Source organism: Tachypleus tridentatus, chromosome 9, assembly GCF_004210375.1.
Source record: "Tachypleus tridentatus isolate NWPU-2018 chromosome 9, ASM421037v1, whole genome shotgun sequence".
Lineage (NCBI taxonomy): Eukaryota > Metazoa > Arthropoda > Merostomata > Xiphosura > Limulidae > Tachypleus > Tachypleus tridentatus.
Genome location: NC_134833.1, coordinates 63,734,259 through 63,757,456, shown reverse-complemented (window position 1 = coordinate 63,757,456; position 23,198 = coordinate 63,734,259). Strand labels below are relative to the sequence as shown.

General features: G+C 35.5%; 1 long non-coding RNA gene across 2 annotated transcripts in view; it reads right to left on the bottom strand.

Annotated features, from left to right (window-relative positions):
• LOC143225316 (uncharacterized) overlaps window positions 1-23,198 on the bottom strand; it is a 59,705-nt gene that overhangs the window by 33,935 nt on the left and 2,572 nt on the right. The window lies entirely within an intron of this gene.

Sequence of the window (23,198 nt, the reverse complement as noted above, 5' to 3'; positions counted from 1 at the left end):
ATACATCTATGCTTCAGATTATTTACTTACCGTGAAACACGCGAGAATAAAAATAATGATTATTAGTCAGAGAACACAAGTATAAGTCAAGGGCCCTTGATTCAATCCCCGATCATGGAAAATTGTTTAGCTCACTGATTTGTTGTAATTGTACAGAGCTAAGGTTGCTTGTTCCCCCATTTTAGGTAACTAAACTATGCAGGTTTGAGATAAAGCAAGTATTTGTACATGGTTGATTATTAGTTTATTTGTTTGGAATTAAGAACAAAACTACAAAATGGGCTATCTGTGCTCTGCCCACCACGGGTATCGAATCCCGATTTCTAGCGGCGTAAGTCCGCAAAAATACAGCTGTGCCACTAGGGGGCTGATTACTAGAGGGTTAGTTAGTTAGTTATCACCATTAGATTCCATCTAGGAACATAGGGCCGCAATCGCTTGCGGATTCTTCAACAAGTATTTAAGTGAGTAGGTTGTTAGCCCACTGCATCGAGCCGACCCTAATTTAGCAGTGTAAGACTAGAGGGAAGGCAGCTAGTCATCACCAACCCACCACCAACTCTTGGGCTACTCTTTTACCAACGAAAAGTGGGATTGATCGTGACATTATAACGCCCCTACGCTTGGGAGGGCGAGATGTTTGGCGCGACGCGGGCGCGAACCCGCGACCCTCGGATTACGAGTCGCACGCCTTACGCGCTAGGCCATGCCAGGCCCACTAGAGGATTAGTGTATACTAAACCTACTCTGCGATGCATGAAGAGATATATACAAGTACGAATGTTGACAACTGTTTATCAGATTCGTTTACTGATTTCATAGCTGTTGTAAAATTAATGTTTTTCCAGTTATGAATGTAAACAGTGTTTCCGATTTTGTTCTAACAATGCCAGTAATTATTGAAAGTACATGTACTGTATGTATACCTCAAGTAAAGAAAACTGGAGAAATCCCATCAGTACCTCTAATGGCCACCCCCAGTGTCTGATCTTTTTCACCCAAGGCTGGAGTTATGAAATCTATGGATTTTAGAAGAAAAATAACTTCTTGAAACATCCAGAATCATTCCTGAGACGGCTGGTATGTGTTTTAACACTTTTACCAAAATAAAGCAGAGAACAACGTTTCGACCTTCTTGGGTCATATTTATCTTTGGCAGGACTAGGTTTTACTGGACAAACATATAAACATTTCTCAAATTACAGTAGGGTATTCCTGATTGTGGACAACACTCGTACTTGAAGCTTGTTTGGTGGCAAGAGTAGTGGCATAACGTTTAGGATGCTTCTTAACTGTTTGAATTGATATCGCAGAATTATGTGAGTCAGTGGTTATCATGGTTCGAAACCTGTTTAGGATATTGTAACAGTATGTTCCTATTTTTTTAGTCCCAAGAAACTTGTTAGACAGTTCCCGAGCAAAACTCGTTGCTTCCCAGTGGCCCAGCTATATGTATGCGGATTTGCAACGCTAGAAACCGAGTTTCGATACTCGTGGTGGGCAGAGCGCAGATAGTCTCTTGTGTATCTCTGCGCTTAACTTCAAAATAAACAATCTCAAATTATATATTTGTGGTTTCTTAAGAGCTAGATACCCAAATAACCTATATTGACAAACTAAAATCTGAGATAAGAACCTTTTATCTTTTCTATTTGCTGAGATACCGCTACATTTACTGAATCAAACACAGCATTCGGTGAGTAACTTGTTTATAATCTTTCAGAAGTAGTTTAAATGTTGCAATACATCTCTGTTCTTTATATAAAGTCGTAATTTTTATTTGTTTATATTTTTACGTAAATATAATAACTTTAAATTTTTTATTTGTATTTTTTTCTTCCCCCTCTCCACTTCTCCCATAGCAACAAAGTAAAGACGGTTGTGTATTAGATTGCCCTTCACATATTAACCGCAAAACTCAGACTTGTTGCGGGCCTCTTGAAAGATCGGAAATGAACGAAACGTCGGTGAATTGGGACAACACTGGTTTTATACCGTCACTAACACCTGACAGGCAATGCATCAGTGTTACATTCTGTGATGAAAGCAAGAATTCTGGTGATGTAGTTTTGATGCTTGGCTGTTAAGGAAATTTTAAGAGAATTGCCTATTGTAATTGAAATCAAAAATACGATGTAAGCTATGTGGATGGAAGAAAGTAAAGAAAAACAACAGACAGAAGATCAAATGCAACACACCAAACTGTGTGTGTTTTTCTTATGACAAGACTTACCGAAGACTTACCGCTGTAAAAGCAATGAATACACATATCAAACTGAAATATGGAAATTGATTCAAGAGTCAAAAATACACGATTATTGTGAGACTCACGGAATGATATAGCCCTAAATGATATTAACAACAACAACAAAAAAAGAAATCGCTATAAAAATAATCGAAAACTATGAACTTCGTTTGAAAGTTTAATGTAGGTGGTTATGTTTCTTATGCTTTGGTAAATAGATATATATTTTTGGTTTTTGGCTACTGTTATCAGTTGTGTCCTTAAAACTCAACTGAAATTCTCCAATGAAGAATGTTTCTCAAGTTACTGTTTTCGAAGTTTTTTATTACAAGTAAATGCAATATTAATAACATTATTTAAGCTGATAAAAATACGTTTTATTAATAGTCCTAGTCATATCAGTTCTAACTGTAAATATGCTATTGCTTATGCATTATTAATACGTAATTCTAACATTAATAGGCCTAAGTCTATACCTTATAATACATAGTATTTCTTAATTAACGATCTAATGGAGTTGGAAACGTCGATCTCTTAACCGAATTTGCACTGGATTGGTTCAGAAGTGTTGTTTATAATTACCAGTTTATTACGCATAATAAGTTTGTTAACAACAACGGTTTGTTTTGAATTTCGCGCAAAACTACACGAGAGCTATTTTCTCTAGCCGTCCTTAATTTAGCAGTGTAAGAATAGAGGGAAGGCAGCTAGTCATCACCAACCCACCGCCAACTCTTGGGTTATTCTTTTATCAACGAATAGTGAGATTGACCGTCATATTATAACGCCCCCATGGCTAAAAGGGCGAGCATGTTTGGTGTGACGGAGATTCGAACCCGCTAACCTCAGGTTACGAGTCGAGTGCTTTAACCACCTGGCGAACAACGACGTATGGATAACTATTAGCTTATTATTTGGTACATATATGCATGTTGTAAGTTTTTTTTTGTCTACTATTTCGAGTTTGTGTTCTTAAAAAGTTGGCCTGACATGGCCAAGCGTGTTAAGGCGTGCGACTCGTACTCTGAGGGTCGCGGGTTCGCATCCCCGTCGCGCCAAACATGCTCGCTCTTTCAGCCGTGGGGGCGTTATAATATGACGGTCAATCTCACTATTCGTTGGTAAAAGAATAACCCAAGAGTTGGCGGTGGGTTGGTGATGACTAGCTGCCTTCCCTCTATTCTTACACTGCTAAATTAGGGACGGCTAGCACAGATAGCCCTCGAGTAGCTTTGTGCGAAATTAAAAAAAAAAACAAACAATCTTAAAAAGTTCTCCAGAAGAGAATGTTTATTATAAGTGAATGCTTAAAAGTTGTTAAACGGTAAAACAATGTGTTCTAATTCCTGATAATTCTGAACTCCAACAAATAAGAAAAAATCTGCATTATTTTTCTTATCGCAATGTCATGCGTAAACTGTTAGCAAAATGTATGATATTTTTTATTCGAGAAAGTAAATTTCACATGTGATCATTCCAGAACATTTGATTTTTTTCGTGTAAATGTATTAATTTATTTTAGTGTTATAAGCCCACTGACTTATCTCTGAACACAAAGCTACGTTAATTGGACTATCTGTATTCTATCCACCGCGGGTATCGAAACCCGATCTTTAGCGATTTAAGTCCACAGACTTATCGCTGAGCACAGAGCTACATTAATCGGGCTATAGGTGCTCTTCCCACCGCGGTTATCGAAATGTGACAAGGTTTTAGTAAAGTATACAAGTCCGTTTTACACTCAAACTCAGATAAGTGACAAAAGTTTTTATACTCGAGATATGTGTCTGGACTGAATACGTCAGTTTGACTCAGGCACTGACAAATCAGAGTGTAGGGTGATATTAACGTGAATAATAAAAATATTTATATACATGGCACAGTTTGAATATTCCACTCACATAACTTCTAGAACCTGTGAAGTTAATATATACTGTTGTTTTTAGTATCCCCACACAGTGTATTTTTCCTTTATTTACATATACCGTTGTTCTCAGTGTTCCTGTACGCTGGATTTAGTATTTACTCTTCTCTATTGATACCTACAGTTGTTTTCAGCATCCCTGTACAGTGGATTTAGTATTTACTCTTCTCTATTGATACCTACAGTTGTTTTCAGCATCCCTGTACAGTGGATTTAGTATTTACTCTTCTCTATTGATACCTACAGTTGTTTTCAGCATCCCTGTACACTGTACTTAACCCATCTGTTATTTGCACAACAAAAACAAACAACTTATATCTATCGGATTAACCATTAACAAACAAACCAAAAGCTCGTGATATTGACGATATATTTGAGTCACAACTTCTATTTATCCCATTAAACAATGGACTGCTCCAATATTGTAAAGGCGGGAGGATAATGACAGATATATTTGAGTCAGAAACTCAATGGCATTTTTTCAGTATTAAAACTGATATATTCTTTTCTCCCGAATCAAAAATCTCATTAACCAGTACTTGCCATTGAAGTTCAAAAACAACAAGGACGTCCATCGAAGTCGTGGCTGGCCTAAAGTGATAAAAGACGTGACGACAGTTATTACAGTGTTGGATAAACTGTATATTTATGTTTACTAACCGTATAGGTTCATTTCAGAACTGCTCTTTCACTACAACTGGCGTTCTAGAATAAAATTTCGTGAGAGTATAAATTATATATATACATATAAAACGACGAATGTCTTCACTGAGATGTGAAGAAAATAGTCAACATTTAAATTTTCTGTTGGATTACAGAAATACCACGAACTTTAAACGTTATCAGCTTACGTTTTATACAGATAAGCCTTAAAAATTTTGTTTTTGTTTGTGTGATACGTGCTAATTTGTAGAACTGTTTATTTGTTTTAGTATTAGGCACAAAGCTACATATGCCAAGGGTTATCTGTGCTCTACCCACCACGGCTATCGAAACCTTGTTTCTAGAAGTATAATTCCCCAGATATGGGGTGCTAATTTGTAGAAAATAAAGTGTTTGTTTTTAAATTTCGCGCAAATTTATACAAGGGCTATCTTCGCTAGCCGTCCCTAATTTAGCAATGTAAGACTAGAGGGAAGGCAGCTAGTCATCACCACCCGCCGCCAACTATTGGGCTACTCTCTTATCAACGAATAGTAGTTCTTACCATCTCATTATAACGCCTCCAGCAGCTTTAAAGCGAGCATGTTTGGTGTGACAGAGCTTCGAACCCACTACCCTCAGATTAGGTGTCGCGCACCTTAACCACCTCGGCATGCCGGGCGAAGCTGGACTACTTTACACGGTTTGAAACTAATAAACTCTACAGTTCTATATTTTTGCCTGTAAAGAAGGATTAATCAATCTTTAGAAAAATGTTTTTTGAAGTAAACATTGAAATGCGAGAATAAAGTTTAAATTATGATTATATTTCTGGAATAAACATATTTTGCTCACGTGTTAACGATATTGTAATTTATCAAAAGTCATATCGCTCACTTTTTGTTTAAAAGATAATATAACTGTGACATGTAACCAACAATTTAATCTTTAATTTGGGAAAACGTTGGTGGACTTATTATTGAGCCTTGAAAGATCAGTCGCTGCCCGGCAGTGTGTAAGGCGTCGAACAATAAAAATTGCTTAGCACATGGAAGACTATTCCGAAGAATGTAGTAGAGTCACCTGGAATTTAAGAATTATTTTAATAAATTATACATCTATGTTACTTTAGATACAGAAAGAAGTTCGAAAACTGATTACTTTATATTATGAAAAAGTGTACAACTGCTATAACAATAACCATTTTTCTTAGATAGCACAGTGAATCTGTTTAAATTATGTGATGAACCTGTGAAAATATCGATATTTTGGATGATAACGATTAAAGGATTTTTTTTATTAAATGAAATAAAATGTTTCATTAAATAATGCTCAGTTACAGCAATTATTTATTTTAATTTTTAGTTATTTTCTCCTGAACGTTATCTAGGAAGTCCCCACTGATCTGAAGACAAGGATCTGATATTCATATTTTGTTCATTTCAGTCGAATTTTGTTAATATGAGTGATATATATATATATATTTTCAAAATTATTTTAATGCCTGAAGCGCAGATAGCCCTCGTGTAGCTTTGCGCGAAATTCAAAATAAACCAATTTAATGCTTGAAAAGAGCTTAGAAAGTTTTTAAATAAACAAAAAATGAGAATCGACAATTTCCTATTTAACTTTACATTTTTCTGCTGTGTGTTTGCGAGGTATACGAACGTTGAGTTGTCAGTTTTGTTTTTGTTTGTTGTATGCAATTAAGCACAAAGCTACATAATTGGCTACTTGTCTTATGTCCACCACAGGTATCGAAACCAGGTTTCTTACGTTGTAAGTCTGTAGACGTAACGTTGTTCCACTGGGAGGCCTGAATTGCCAAAATTCCTTCATAGAGACTTTATACAGAGGGGTTCATAACCCTCGTATAATAATCGACCTTGACCTACGTACCCTCTCTCCTTGTCTCTAACTAGCCACTGATGCAGTGTTCAGCAATGATTTTCAGTCATTTCAAAAAAGTTTGCGATACAAAATGTGTCACTTTTGGTTTGTGTTTTTTAATCATTTCAGTGGTACAAGATGGTACAATACTTGTTCCGGTTGTTTGATGTGCACGATCTTCGTGGAATGTCATCAGGTGACAACTATCGTTTTTCCTCAGCGAGTTACTGATCGTGAAGTATTTTACGATTGGTCTTCGTTACGCGGATAAATCATGTAAGCAGCTTCTGTCACGTGATCTATGTCACTTTTTCTAAACGGAGTTTTTTCTTGATCATGTAACGTACTGTTGACTGGGTCGTGTAAATGACTTTCTCACTGACCTTTGACTTCATTCATTCTCATCTGTTACTGGACATCACACTTCACTTACCATTGTCCTCGACATCACACAACATGCTTTTACTTTTAGCTGTGGAGGGTTATAATGTGATGGTCAATCCTACTATGCAATGGTAAATGAGTAGCCCAAGAGTTGGCGGTAGCTGGTGTTGACTAGTTGCTTTTTCCTTAGCTTATCAGTGCGAAATTAGGGCCCGTCACCCTATATAATCTTCGCGTAGCTTTGCGCAAAATTGAAAGGAAACCAAACTTACTATCGTTGGAGTACAACTAATGGCAGGTGTGTTTTTTTTAGATGGAGTGGGGAGTAATTTTACTACTTCAAGTTGAAGTTGCTCCTTATTCATTCGTTCTTCAATACAATTAATTAAAAATGTTAACCCTGTCTTAGAAATCATAAATCCTCAAACAGATTTTGAATTTCGCACAAAGCTTCACGCGGGTAATTTGCATTAGCCGTCACTAATTTAGCAGTATAAAACTAGATGAAAGGCAGTTAGTCATCACCACCCACCGCCAACTTTTGGGTTACTCTTTTACCAACGAATAGTGGGATTGACCATCACATTATAACGTCTCTACGGCTGAAAGGGTGAACATGTTTAGTGCGAAGGGAACTCGAACCCGCGACTCTCAGATTAGGAAAGGAATATTACACACACTTCTCTAAACCATTCAATTTTCGACAATATCACACTTCTGAGGATACATCAAATAATGTCAAAACGTAGTCCTGATAGATTTCTTTCCATTGTGACTTTTTATTGGCTGTGATTATCATCTGACTTCCTGACTTAAATATCCAAAATCATTTTAAAATAAAATAGAGTCTAGTAAGAGAGCCTTTTAGGTGATGTCTATTTTAATCCTAAAATGGAAAAAAAAACCTAATTCCTGTTTAGTTAGTATACTATACTTTTATACTGAATTTTGCTATTGTGATACAAGGCAACATTTGTTTACGTTTTTGATACTGAAAAGATACTCTTTAACCTACTAATATTACAACTGTAAACCCAGATTGAAAACTGTGGTAATTATAACATACATCCGTTTTGAGTACAGTGGGTAATTGGTTTTATGCAACGGATTGGATTAATTCTAGTTTTTGGAAATCAAGATAATTAAGTCTGTATTGGTTTCGTTTCCTATGAATAATAAACAAAACGAAGAAATAAGTTAATCCTAACACTTGTAATTGATAATTATAATTTTAGTTCTCTCAAGTCAATGTATTGATTTCAGTAATTATTAATACAGATAATTAATCCACCAAATTTTGGATTAATAACTATTATGTACAATGATGTACTAAATAAATAAATATATTTTGTAATTTCTAAATAGTCTTAATAGCAAATTCAATTTATGTTTGACGAACTATAGGCGTATTGGAGTTTTGATTATTAGTGACGTTAGTAGATTTGGTTTTGTTTGGTTTCTTTGGAATTCGCGCAAAGCTACACGAGGGCGATCTGCGCTAGCTCTAAATCAGTGGTGCACAAACGTTTTGAGTCAGGGGCCACAAACAGGCTTCTCGTAACCGTTGGGGACCACAAAAAAAGTGAATATTAAAATCGTCCCACAGTTGTTTCACACAAGATGGACATCATATTTAAGAACACACAAATGACCATTACATCAAAGAGTTTGCAAATTATTCTAAGAAATGTTATGATACGTCAACTGTCACAAAGTCAGTGCGATGGATGGTGCTGCATGTCATCTACGAGCTTAGAAATGTCCGGCTTGATGTTTCACGTTGAAAGACGCAAGACTGCTTCCAGATGATCATCAGTCAGCTGATTGCGAGTGTTGTTTTTGTTCAGTTTCATATGCGAGAAAGCCTGTTTGCAGCAGTAAGTGCTGCCAAAAATGCTGGTGTGGACAAGTGCATTCTCTTTTAGATTAGCAAATATATCAGGCAACGTTTTGTGGGAGTCAAACAAACTGTTTTCTCGGTAAATAGCACGCAGTTCATCAGATGCCTGGAGATCAGTAAGTTTGAGCTGATATTCTGCTGACAAGTTATCCACTGACACACTGAACGGATCAGCAAAAAAGTTTCATTAACAATCTGCATTGGTCAAAGTAATGAAACCGTGAGTTAAAGGATTGAATCAAGGTATTTAGCTTCCCAACATAAACTTGTGTGCCAATGTCCTCATTGTGACTGAAAAATGGGAAAGTGCACGAAGTTGTCTGATGCTTGCTACCTGAACAACTGAAACTTTGTCCTGAAAGCTAACAGACAAGCTGATGTTTGACTTGCAACTTCAAATTCAGGTCATTCAAGTGTTGTGTCATATCGACCAGAAGGGTCAAATCAGCTTGCCATACTGGATCAGTCATGGAAATCACTTCTGTGTCTTTGTTCTTGTTTCTGAGAAATTCTATCACCTCATCATTCAACTCCCAGGATCTTCTGAGCATCCTTCCTCGACTCAGCCAGTGTACTTCACAGTGATACACAAGGTCACCATAGTCTGAATCAATTTCTTTAAGAAGACTTCAAAACTGACGTTGATTGAGCCCTCGTGATTTGATGAAATTAATAGTTTTCGTCACCAATGCCATCAGTGCCTGAAAACCAAGTTCTTTACTGCACAGGTTCTGTTGGTGAACAAACAGTGCAACTTCACCAACTGTCTGTTCTGCTTTCCTCGATGCTTCATCAACAGTGCTACCAGCCCGCTACTTTCTCCGGTCATAGCTGGTGCTCCATCAGTTGTCACACTTATCAGTTTCGTGAAATCCAAAGAAACACTACTACACAGTCGTACTGTCTCCTCAAAGAGAGCAGACACAGTTGTCTGACCCTTCATGGAACCCATACGATTAGCTCCTCTGTGATATCAAACGATGACGACACACCACGAACTTAGTAGCTGTGCTGTTGAACTGATGTCAGTCGACTCGTCTGCTGCCAAAGAGAAGTAGACAAAGTTGGTTGCTTTATTTGTAAGCTGCCTTGTCACGTCTACTGAGAGGTGTGAAATTCTTCGTTGAACTGTCATACGATTCAAAGCCACCGTCTGTAGCTTGGGAACTGCTTCCAGACACAACTTTTCCGATGCAGTAATCATACATTGCTTGACAAAATCACCATCAGTGAACGTTCGGCCAGATTTCGCAATCATTAACGAAATATCGTAACTGACCTCACATGCTGCACGTAAATCTGCTGACTGCTTTGAGAAAACGTTATGCTGGTGATTCAGCGACCGCCACAGAGATTCAATTCGAGCTGTTCGTTCATCACCGACAACGTTGTGTAAATCTTTATGCTTCGACTCATAATGACGCTTTATATTGGATACCTTCGCCACTGCTACTGTCGAATGACACAGCAGACAAATCAGGTTCTTCTGTTGTTGAACAAAACAGTATTGCGCAGTCCAATCATCATGAAACTGCCGGTTTTCGTCGTCAAAACATTAAAACAAAAAAAACAACAACATCTCTTTGTAACAAACATGGGTGAATTATATAAACATCCATTAACATATTTCAAATTATTCATTAAATAATCGCAAGTTTTCTTTTCGTCTTTCTTTAACTTAATTAGATAACGGAAATATGTAGCTTCTTTTGCACGTGCAGTATGTAAATAAATTCAAAATGGTTGGTGACTGCAAAGATCGGGTAGTGACTAAATTAAAATGTCTTGCATAGTTCACGAAATTTGCAAAAATGTTTTAACAAATCAAGATTTGATGTTTTTCAAATTTTTTAAAGGAATAGAACATTACAAGAAAATAAAAAACTATATATACGTTTCTAAAACTTTCTATTTTAACAGAGTAATTTGTTTTCTGAAACACAAGACAATATATACTTTTGCATGATATTTTTGTGATGTAATTATTCAATATTTGTTATTAATTACAAGGTTCTTTTCACCACGGGTATCGAAACCCGGTTCATTGTAGTTTGGTTTGGTTTGTTTGGAAGTTTGCGCAAAGCTACAGAAGAGCTATCTGCGCTAGCCGTTCCTAATTTAGCAGTGTAAGACTAGAGAGAAAGCAGCTAGTCATCATCACTCACCGCCAACTCTTTGGCTACTCTTTTACCAACGAATAGTGGGATTGACCGTCACATTATAACGTTCCCACGGTTGAAAGGGCGACCATGTTTGATGTGACGAGGATTTGAACCCGCAACCGTCAGATTACGAGTCGAGTGGCTTAACCATTTGGCCATACCGAGCCGTTTATAGTAGTATAAGTTCTCAGACATACCGCTGTGCCACTAGGGGTAAGTATTATTGTGTTAAGTGATATATTGTTTATGGCATAGTATTTAACACTTAGTGGCATTACAAATAGACAATTTTAATAGAGCAAAAAATTCAATATATTAAGTGTAATTATATATATATATATGCATAATTACTGCAGATTAAAATAACGAATTTGAGAAATCAAATAAATATTACACAACTTTCCAAGATACGTGTTGCTTTCATTAACAATGACTATGGTACAAAGATAGCTCATCTTGAAGATCTGAATATAGCATGTCTGCTGCTGCACTCTAGTGCTACACGAATTAAATAAATAATAATATGGAGTGAAATATTATAATAAAGCATTTGTATTACCTGAAGAAAATTACTGGTGAAGATATTACTGTTCCGTTTGCTGAATGTTTTGTTCATGTACAAAATACTGGTATTAACTAGTAATTACGATACTGGGGAAATTTCATGAATTATCTGGTTGCAAAAAGTATGTATTTATTTATCCTAGAGCTGTGTCCACTACGAGGAATAGAATCCCTGATTTTATTGTTGTAAGTCCGTTGAATTACTGCTGTTCCTTTGGAGTGGGGGACAAATAATTATTATTAAGAAGGAATGATATTAATTATAGAAGTATTCCATATCCTTTAATAGTTTACAATTTCAAATATATAAAATAGGGGTATTGTCTTCTCTATTCTAGTAAAGTTATTTAAAAAATCTTTTTTTTAATATTTTAAATATTAACAATGTTATAGCCTTCTTTAAAGCCAATCATAGTTTGATATACGTCCAACGGTTATCAAAGTAATCTTTGAAAATAATCACATATAATAATAGCTTAAACTTCATTAATAATAGATGTTTGGTTTTGAATTTCGCGCAAAGCTACACAACGGCTCTCTGCGCTAGCCGTCCCTAATTTAGCAGTGTAAGACTAGAGGGAAGGCAGCTAGTCATCACTATCCATTTTCAACTCTTGGGCTACTCTTTTACCAACGAATAGTGGGATTGACCGAAAATTATAACGCTCCCACGGCTGAAAGGGCGAGTTAATTAAAGTGTGTCTTCATACCTGCTTCTTGTACAGAATTGACCTTCAAATCACAAATGAACGAAACTTTATATATTCTTCCCCAAATACTCGTACATACACACAAGTTAGTCACATCACGATTGATGGCGCTCGAGTCGCAAGCTGCGGAACGCAAGCTCGAGACCAGTCACCGAATACACTCGTTCTTTCAGCCGTGAGGGCGTTTAATGTGATGATCAACCCCATTTTTCGTTGTAAAAAGAGCAACCCAACAGTTGATGGTGGGCTGTATTGACAAGCTAATTTCCCTCTATTCTATCCTCTTAAACTGAAAACACTAGTACACATATCTTCCGGAATTTTTACCCAAAATTTAATGAAAAATATCATGAACGCCATCTTTTGTACACAATTTTAGTATTGTTGCTTTAGGTTTCCCAGTGGCATAGCGGTATGTCTGTGGACTTACAACACTAGAAACTGGGTTTGGATACCTGTGGTGGACAGAGCACAGATAGCCCATTGTGTAGCTTTGTGCTTAATTCCAAACAAACCATTGTTGATTTAGAGTTTGAAATTTTTTATTGAAGTTATCTGCCAAATTTGATGACAGGCAGAAATATTAAATAAACAACAACTTATGTAATTGAATAAGTGATACAGTATTTTAAAACAACTTTAAGTATCTTCCTATAAGCCTAAACAAAAACTATACATTTTTAAATAGTCTTACAACCTAAACCCGCTAAGAAAAGGGAAGCAGTCTCGTGATGTTAGGTGGACCTTATAAGCCTATTTAAAAGCTGCGAAGGTGTCAAAACATGTTTATACGTAGGCTTAAAAACAGGAAAATTGTACAGATTAATGAAATAATGTTGGCAAGACGCATTTATAAATTACATTTTAGTATAACTGTTTTAAACGTTATTACATTTTTTAAAATGTCCGACTTTGCATACGAAAAATATTTTCTATGTGTTTTTTCTAACGGCAGATGTTAACATTCATGATGACGAGAAACCCGCTTGAAGTAAATATGTATTCTCAAGACAGCTGGATATTAAAACATTAATTAAAATAAAGTACAAAATATTATCTAAGAAGGTTGAAACGTTGTTCTGTACTTTATTTAATTAAAGTTTAAAACCTATATCAGCCGTCTTGAGAATAGAGATGTTAACACTGCCTATCGTGAAACCATATGGAGTCTATTTACGAACCAAAATTTGGTTCTGTGGTATATATCCAACACTTACTAGACCAACTACACTTGACCTACATTTTTCGTGTCCAAACAATGTGATAATTGGAAAAAGTAATTAGCTACATGTTAAACATTACTTAACTGTAAATTCTTTCATAACTACAGTCTATAAAATATATTATTTTTCTTTGCTGTGTTTATTCTCTTCATGGAACAGAAAGAAATACTGAACAAAATCCAGTCAGTTTGGACAAGAATTGTAGTCTTGAAGAATCCTTAATACTTTTTGACAGTTTTTCGTGTCCATGGAAAATATAAAGATTTATAGTTACGCGATGAGAGAAAAGAATAATTCAAAAATAATTTACAAGGAATAGAAAACAACTTTCCCTACAAATATGTTCCTTTTACTTTATGACGTCAGAAAGCAAAAAAGTGTGAATAAAGAGAGCTACAACAAACTGTACCTCAGCCACGGTAAGCAGTTTGTGGTGGCTTCTAATAGGAGGGAATCTGCGAACACAAAGATATGGGGTAAAATCCCTACACAACAGTACACAACATAGTAAAGAAAGATCTTCGTCTGGAAAATAGGTTAAGAAAGTATGGGTTCACCAAGCTAAAACGTCCATTGAAACATCACATACCTGAAGCAGCAGGAGAATGAAACAGGTATTCCATACCAGTTAAGTTGTTCTTTGAAGCACCATACACTAGATGGATTAAAGAAAACATGCACAGGGGAGTGGTGTGCTTGTTTTGACATAATAATCTTATGATGGCTTCTTTTTCCATACAAACTACGTTACAGGACTGTTATAGCCATGCACGGTTGTTGGGTGGAGTACGACCGAACATGGCAATATGTATCGATGTGGTGAGGCTTCATGATGTTTTTAATATAACGTAGTAACGTTCTGTACCGTGTTTGATGTAGCTCTGATGTTATTTTTATTTGCAAAACTAGACATGTTAGGTCACGTGTCACTGTTTTAGCCTCATATTTCAAATAATTGCTGTGTAAATCCTTACTTTACAAAAATGACAATGTGCGCCAGAAGATCTCGCTAAAATATATATTTCTAGTTAATACGTTGCGCACTAGATGACGCTAATGAAATCATATAGATTAGTCTAGTTTTTCTTGTTTGGCCTACGTTGTTTGCCATGAGTTCAATAACAGCGATTAGGAGGAAGATCAGGTGAAGGCAAACAAAGTTGAGGTGTTGACTTTTATTAGCCTACACACACTGCCCTATTTTGGTAAGCAGAGTTATCATTACAAAAGTATTACCGTCTTGAGCCGGCACCATCAACGTCTGTGCTCCCAAGTTTTTCAAAAGAGCAGTCAACATTATTAAAACGATCTTATAAATTTGCATGTGGCGTATCAAGAGACGTTTAATGTAAATAATTGTCTTGTCACAAGCGATGAAATGTAGATTATGAGAAACGTTTATAATTTTGGAAAATCATTGCTTGTTGAGAAGCGAACTTATTTTCTTAATGGAATAGTTGGTGACATATTTTTGCTTCTTTTGTTTTTTCAGACACAATATTAAGAAATAAAATTTGGTTGTACGAATGCGATAACTTTCTTCACTGCAAAAATATCCTTAAATTGCCAAAAAGTGCAGATATATATAACGTTATTTTCTTTTACAATATAAAAAAATGTGATATTAAATACATTGGTGGTTTCTTTCAACTGCAATATCTAGTCTGGTATTCTTTCGACAGGAATTGAAGTTAACTAATGAATAACCAACATTTGAACATATGGAGTACCAAGTAGAAGTGGTGATAAAAACTCCACCAGATTCCACAGTTCACACACATATTGAAAACAAAACCACTCTCTTTGATTACGAATTTCAAAGTCATCTCATCTGGATCATCCAATGTTATACTTTTAATTAAATAAAGCATATCTGTTACAAATGAACTCCCAACGTAAAATAATAACACAGCTTCACTACAATTAAGTTTGTTCTGATTGTTTATATAATGTTGTTTTATTATCATGTTCTTTATTGTTTATTTGGTTGTCTTTTAATTTACTTCATCCTTATATTCTGTATTTTAATTATTTTTATAAAATGTTTACACTTTATACCTTTTCTATACCTGATATTTTACTCTGTTTAATGTTGTTGGCTGAAGATGGAATATGTATATTCCGAAACGTTCACGAATTCGATGCTTGTTACTGGACACGCACGTGTCAAATGTTCGTTGTTGCTGCCGTCGTAATATCCAGTCTTCAAAAAAAGTAGCCCACCAATGACTCAGACTGTACATTTATTACGTTTAAAATTAGGTTTCGATACCCGTTATAGGTACAACACAGTTCGTTGTGCAGCTTTATACTTACAAATAACCAAAGAAATGAACGAAAGTTTGATTGTTTGAAGTTACACACAAAGCTACAGAATGGGCTATCTATCTTCTGTCTATCACGAGAATCGCAACCCGGTTTGTAGCGTTGTAAGTTCGCGGACATATCGCTATGCCACTGGTAGTGCTGTAATATATATTATTCAAACTTTCATCTAAGTATAATTGTTTATTCCGTAAAAATACATTTTTGATGTTGATAGTATGTTATTATTATTATTGCAGATTTGATTAAAATATGCAGTGTTTCAAATTATATATAATCAATGATTCCATTGCATTTATTTCCATGAATTACTTGTAAAATATTTACTTTTACAGCTTTTTCAAACAAAATAATGCAACTAAACTGTTTGTTTGATTGGTTGTAGCGTCGAGTTCATAACTGTGTTTTTCTTATAGCAAAGCCACAAAGAGCTATCTGCTCAGCCCACCGAGGGGAATCGAACCCCTGATTTTAGCGTTGTAAATCCGGAGACATACCGCTGTACTAGCGGGGGGCAAGAGTTCATAACTAAACTGTTTATTTGATTAATGATAGCGTAGAGGTTCGAGTGGAAAAAGTAAAATTTAAACATTAGTTTAGAAACATTTTATTCGCTCGTAACTAAGCATTCTTTATACTGAAATGTTATATTTTGTACCATTCATAATTTGTTTTAAATACAAGATCAAATACTGGATATCTTCGAAAAATATCCAGAGTTACTGTTATTGTTGTGGTTTCTGTAATGATGTTATGAGAGGAATAAATTATGAAATTAGTTTTTCGAATTTTTAACACACTTTAATGTCGTAACTGTTTTTCACTGCATTAGAATAAATATTGTCATGCTACCCTCGATTCTAAAATGACCCCCTCAGTGTCTCAGCGTTAAATCAGAGAGCTTGTAAAGTTAAAAAAATTCGGCTTTGATACCCATGGTGGAAAGAGCGCAGATAGCCCATTGTGTAGCTTTGTGCTTAATAACACGCAAACAAAAAAATGTAAAGGACGTTTTTAAAATATGAAATTGTTAGCAAATTCTTTAAAAGCTTTTTTTCCAAATACAGATAACTGGCGTAGTGCTTATAACCATTTCCTTTCCTTTGATTCTATCTCAGTGAGTAAAATTCTGTGAATAACAAACTCTGGGGAAAACGTTTAAAGTAATAACTGCTGTCTAATATATCATTGTATCTTAAAGAATAAAATAAAAAGCTTTAGAATGATGAAAGTTTTCTTGCCTATCGCTAAACAAATAAGAAAAAACCCCGTGGAAAAATATTACTTTTTGATAAACATGAATCTTTGTGAGAGATTTTCAAAAAGAAAAGGAAAGAAAAGAAAAAAAAGAAAATTGAACCAACTTACCCTTCAAGGAAAGTAGATTTATTTAAGCTCAACTTTCAAAATAAAATTGCTCATAAATTTCGTACCTACGCCACCTGTAGCAGCACAACTTAGCTATTCTAAACACGTGTGATGCAATATTAAAGACATTAGTTCGCGCTGAGAAACAAAACCTAAACCATGGCTTTCTGATTGCCCCTGTTGTATACTATAAGCGTGACTACCGTGTATCATGTTGAACCTTAGGAAACGAGAATTACAAATCAAAATACGTTCAACTTTAAACACGCATGCTGGGAAAGTACAAATGTGATTGGATAAACAAAACTATGCTCACACACACAAGCGTATATGAATGCTGTTGAATGTTAGTAGTTCTAAATTAATTAAAAGAGAAGTCGTGTAAGGCAAGAAAGAAAACAGATCTTATACATGACTAACGCGTTTTAATAAGTTACCTGCCAATCTTTGCGTGGCAAGTTTTTCACATTGGTACCAACAGATAGAGACATAAAATCTCCAGAAGTTCGTATCAGATTAGAAAGGTGTAATTTACAGTAATCATTATAAGACTGAAACGTAAGGCCACATGGATGATAGTATTCCAACCTAAGATTTTTATCGGTTCAAGGTAACTTCTACTACAAAGGAGGATTGGTTAACGTCTGAACACAATCACATACGTCACTTTGCCTGTTACTTTTTTAGCTTCTGGTTTTATGGATTTCAAACAGGTGTTTTCAGTATCCTTGAGTATTTTATGTACAACAAGATTTATCTAACTTAACGTTTTAAGATTTAAACTAACACACAAAAAAAGAATGAAATAACAATCAAATGTATGCATTTATGACAGCAATTAGTTTACTTTGTTGTCGTGTATCTGCTTAGAAATGATAGTCTCATTTGTGACCAGTAATGTACAGAGGGCATTGCAAAGACAGGGACTTAGCAACTATTAAAAAAGAGGGCGTTTTTCAAGCATCGTAAGGCAAGGATTTTACTGGGACTCGGGGATAAAAGTGTATAAGAAGGAAAGAAATTTTTTATTCCAATCTAGTTTGTGTTATAAACACTTTCAAGATCTAAAACTAAACAGTGAATTCATCACTATTAAAGGTTAAAAATATATCATAATTATTTTTATTGTAAAATCCTACAATATCCTGTATACCATTTATTTTAAAATTGGAATATTTTTTTCCCTAATAACTCGCAGTGTGAAATTAATGACTGTTATCGTAGTGGTTGACAATTTTTAGGATTAAAAAATGGCACTTTTAGAATACTATGGCGGGAAAGTAAGAACTTGAGCCCCAACCCTTCCTTGTACGTTACTGTCCGCGATTGGTCTTGAGAGTCATAGGTTTCTTTACAGATACTTACGAAGCCAGTGACGAACACGATGGTAAATTTAAATTATACTGAAGCGACCGAAATGATTTATCTATTTAATCTTGACTTATCTGAAGTGACCAGACGTTGAAAAATAACTTAATTATTAATAGTTCACCAACGTTTAAGAGATGATAGGCCGAAAAGTAATCTAACGCAAAAACTTTGTGTACATACGGCTGAAAGATTTGATTTTGAGTCTAACGGAAAACGTACACGTATGCAGAAGTAACACTATTAATGTTAGTAATGTTCTTAACCTTACAGAGAATATATTTTGAATTATTTTGGTTAATTATAAAGCTACACAATGAGCTATCTGTGCTGTGTTTACCGCGGGTATCGAAACCCGTTATATATAGCGTTATAAATGCCCAAACTTATCTCTGAGCCATCGGGTAGCAAATATTTTAACAGTGCTTTCTTTATACTGATGTAGGCTTTACTGTTATACATATGATGTAAAGAATCAACGCTGTTATTGATGCATGCGCAGTCGAAAGATGTAACCAGACGAAAAACTCGCTATAGATTAAAATAAAGTAGTTTGGCGAAACGAGTAAAATCACCTACGCATATTGTGACTCGGGAAAGGTTTAATATAATGTTTTTATTCAATACATATGTATTACGTAGGTAGTATATCAGAGCGAAATTAAAGATGTTGGTTGCAAGTTACGTGTGTAGTCGTGTGAGCGTCTCTTAAAGTAGGCATTAAATAACACGAAAACAACAACTACCTTCAACTGTGACGTTGTGAACGTCCTGTCTAAGATAGCGAACCATAATTATAATTAATTGTACTAGTCATAAATAGTGGAATTTTCAATACAAGAAATCTGATCTGGTTCCTTAGGGATTTTCACGAATTATAATATTATACAATAACAGTATTCCAACTATTCTTTGTTCGCTTTATTCCTTGCCGACGCGGTCTTTCGCTCAATCCAGAACTCATCAGGCTGTCCTGGACATACCAAACACAGCTGCGGTCGGAACATTGTTTATATAAATCATTTCATACAACAATAGTTGTTGTAGGTGTAGGTCTTCTTCAACCTGGCGAAGGAAAATTACAATTGTACTTGTCATAAGACATAAGTGTTAGGCCTTATATAATCTGTTAGATATTTTCAAGAATTAGACGAGTGTATGATAAAAGTATCCCAACCACATTATGTACAGTACGCATAGTACTAATGAGTTAGACTTGTTTGGAATTTAGCATAAAGGTACACAATGGGCTAGCTGTGCTCCGCCCACCACGGATATCGAAACCGGTTTCTAACGTTGTAAGTCAGCAGACATACCACTGTGTCATTAGAGGACAATGATTTAGTGAAAACAAATATAATTAAACATATGAACTCTCTGGTTTAAAAAAAACAACAGATTGTAAGCGAGTTAACCAATAAAACTAACGAGGTATGTATGACGAAATCATTGCTAAACATCAACCAATGACATTACTCTAGCCCGGGTGTAGTACATCAGTTAGCGTATCCAGAATGTGAATTTGGTGATTTACGGTTGGAATCTCGTTACTGCAAGAAGGACCAACTTCTGCCATTCTGTAGACAAGAGGGTGCTGTGACTAGCTGCCTTCCCCTTAATCTGTCAGTTAGAATTTGGGAATAGTATGTGTTAGTTTTATACGTACCTACGAGTAAAAGTTTTCAAACTTTTTTTTCTTCAAAACTAGCATTCAACATTTAATTAACAATGTTCAGTACTATATACATGGGGGATTATAGCCATTATGGTAGAAATATTTTTCAATGATTACTAAGTTACTAGAACAAGATAAAAAAAACACCAACATAAACCAAGCATATGTGTGCCTACAACAGAACTTATGCAATGAAATTAGTGTTTTCTCTGTTATTAACTACAGGATTATTAATATTCCTATTTCATGTTATATTACTTTCATTACGGTCGTAACAAACCATTGTTACGATCTCGCTAACGGTTGTAATAGATACAAGTTCCTGTTTCATGTTACATTACTTTCATTACTGTAGTAATACTTCGATTATACTGACCCTGCATGCTAACTATTCTGTGATGCACAGACAGACCATTGTGTAGCGTTGCCTGAATATTAGAGCACTTGACTTGTAATCTGAGTGTTGCGAGTTCAAATCCCCATTACACCAAAGATACTCCCCTTTTCACCTGTGGGGGGGCTTTATAATATGACGGTCAATCCCACTAGTCGTTGGTAAAAGAATGACCCAATAGTTGGTGGTGGATGGTGATGAGTAGCTTCCTTCCCTCAAGTCTTTCACTGCTAAATTAGAGTTGGTTAGTGCGGATAGCCCTTGCGTAATTTCATGCGAAATTTGAAACAAACCACAAACAAAAAACACAGTACAACGAACCTTTACCGTTTCAAATTGTAGTCCTTTCAATATGTTAGTTTTTCTTGTTTCTCTGCATTATCTGTTTTGTACTAAAACATCAAATCCGCCATCTAGGACAGTTTACTATTAAAACGTTAATGTCCTTTTATAGCTACTTTCAATGATTTAGTCTTTCTGCAGCTTAGAAGCTATTAATAATTTTATAGATGGCAGCAGCAGCACAGATATAAAAAATACCCTAGTGCTAAATAATGGTACAGTTGGATGAAGGCTTTAAAATTATGTTTATCAGTTGATACAATATATTTTTATCTATGTTTAATATAAGCACAATTAAACAGATTAGAAATAATGAGTCGACAGCTGTAAAAAATATATATTTGCGAAGTAACAAAATTAAAGATATATTTCGAAAGTTCAACAGTCGCACCTAATTACATTTGTCTAAAAGCGTATATGAAAATTAGATGTACTTGCGCAGTGTCTTCGAAAGTGTTCTTTTTGAAGAGTAAATAAAACTAAACCTAAGAATAACAAATAATTTTGTTCCTTGCTTTTCAATTTAATATACCATACGGTATTGTAGCTTACAGAGTGCATAATTTTTCTTGTAATTCAGAATGCACACTTTATACTGACATTACAGAGGGCCCGGCATGGCCTAAGGCGTGCGATTCGTAATCCGAGGGTCGCGGGTTCGCGCCCGAGTCGCGCCAAACATGCTCGCCCTCCCAGCCGTGGGGGCGTTATAATGTTACGGTCAATCCCACTATTCGTTGGTAAAAGAGTAGCCCAAGAGTTGGCGGTGGGTGGTGATGACTAGCTGCCTTCCCTCTTGTCTTACACTGCTAAATTAGGGACGGCTAGCACAGATAGCCCTCGAGTAGCTTTGTGCGAAATTCCCAAACAAACAAACAAACAATGACATTACAGATTGTAAGATTAAATGCTTCTTGTGTGACGCCATTTTAGTGTATATTGACAAATTGACAGATAATACATCACTATACAATGACATGAGTGGCTAAAACAGGTGACCCCTCCAGGAAGCCTCTGATTCTCTTATGGGAAAATTAATATAATAGAGTAGTTTATAAATAGCGTAGTAACTGTAGGTGCATAAATTAAACAGCTGTGAAATGTATGATTTTTTGAAATGTATGATATCTCAAAATATCGTCAGTCTTGAGACTGATAATTGGCGCATTGAAAGAGCCAGTATATTATTCTTAAATTAACTTTAAATTCAATATACTGAAACAGCGTCTTAAACTTTACTTGTGGTTTTGTTTCGAATTTCTAGCAAAGCTACACGAGGGCTATCTGCTCTAGCCATCCCTAATTTAGCAGTATAAGGCTAGAGAGAAGGCAACTGGTCATCACCACCCACCGACAAACTCTTGGGCTACCCTTTTTACTAACGAATAAACGGATTAATCATCACATTATAGCGCTCCCACGGCTGAAAGGGCGAGCATATTTGGTGTGAGTGGAGATTCGAACCCGATACCCTCGGATTACGAGTCGAGTGCTTTAACCACCTGGCCATGCCAAATTTGCTTGTACGACTAAATAAATATATATATACATATATTTGCCCTCCCAGTGCCAAAGCAGTATGTCTACAAACTTACATGGTGGGAAGAGTACAGATGGCTCACTTTGCAGCCTTGCGCTTAACTTCAAAGCCTACAAAGAAAACATTTGTATTTCGAACTGGGTGTTCTACAGTAGCTCAGCAGTAAACTTGGGAGGCTTATGACGCTGCAACAACCAAACCATATAAACCACCACTTATAAGATACAAAGAATGGTGGCTTCTTTTGGATGACCGCTAGTAGAGTTTGTTTGTTGTATATAATTACACGTTTTAATGATGTAGATTGAATTTAATTTCTTATAATAATAATAATCATAATACAGAAAGTTACAGTTAAAATCATTTGATATCTCATCCAGGTTACTTTTATAAGCAGTAATTTTATGAAGTAGGCCAAAAACTGATCTACGTTCGCAAAGTATTCTATGTCACGTTCTTATGAAACCATTAAAACGTTCTAACAATGTTTTTATTGTTACTCATGCCAGTGGGAAAGTGGTAACCATGACAATTAGGCAAAT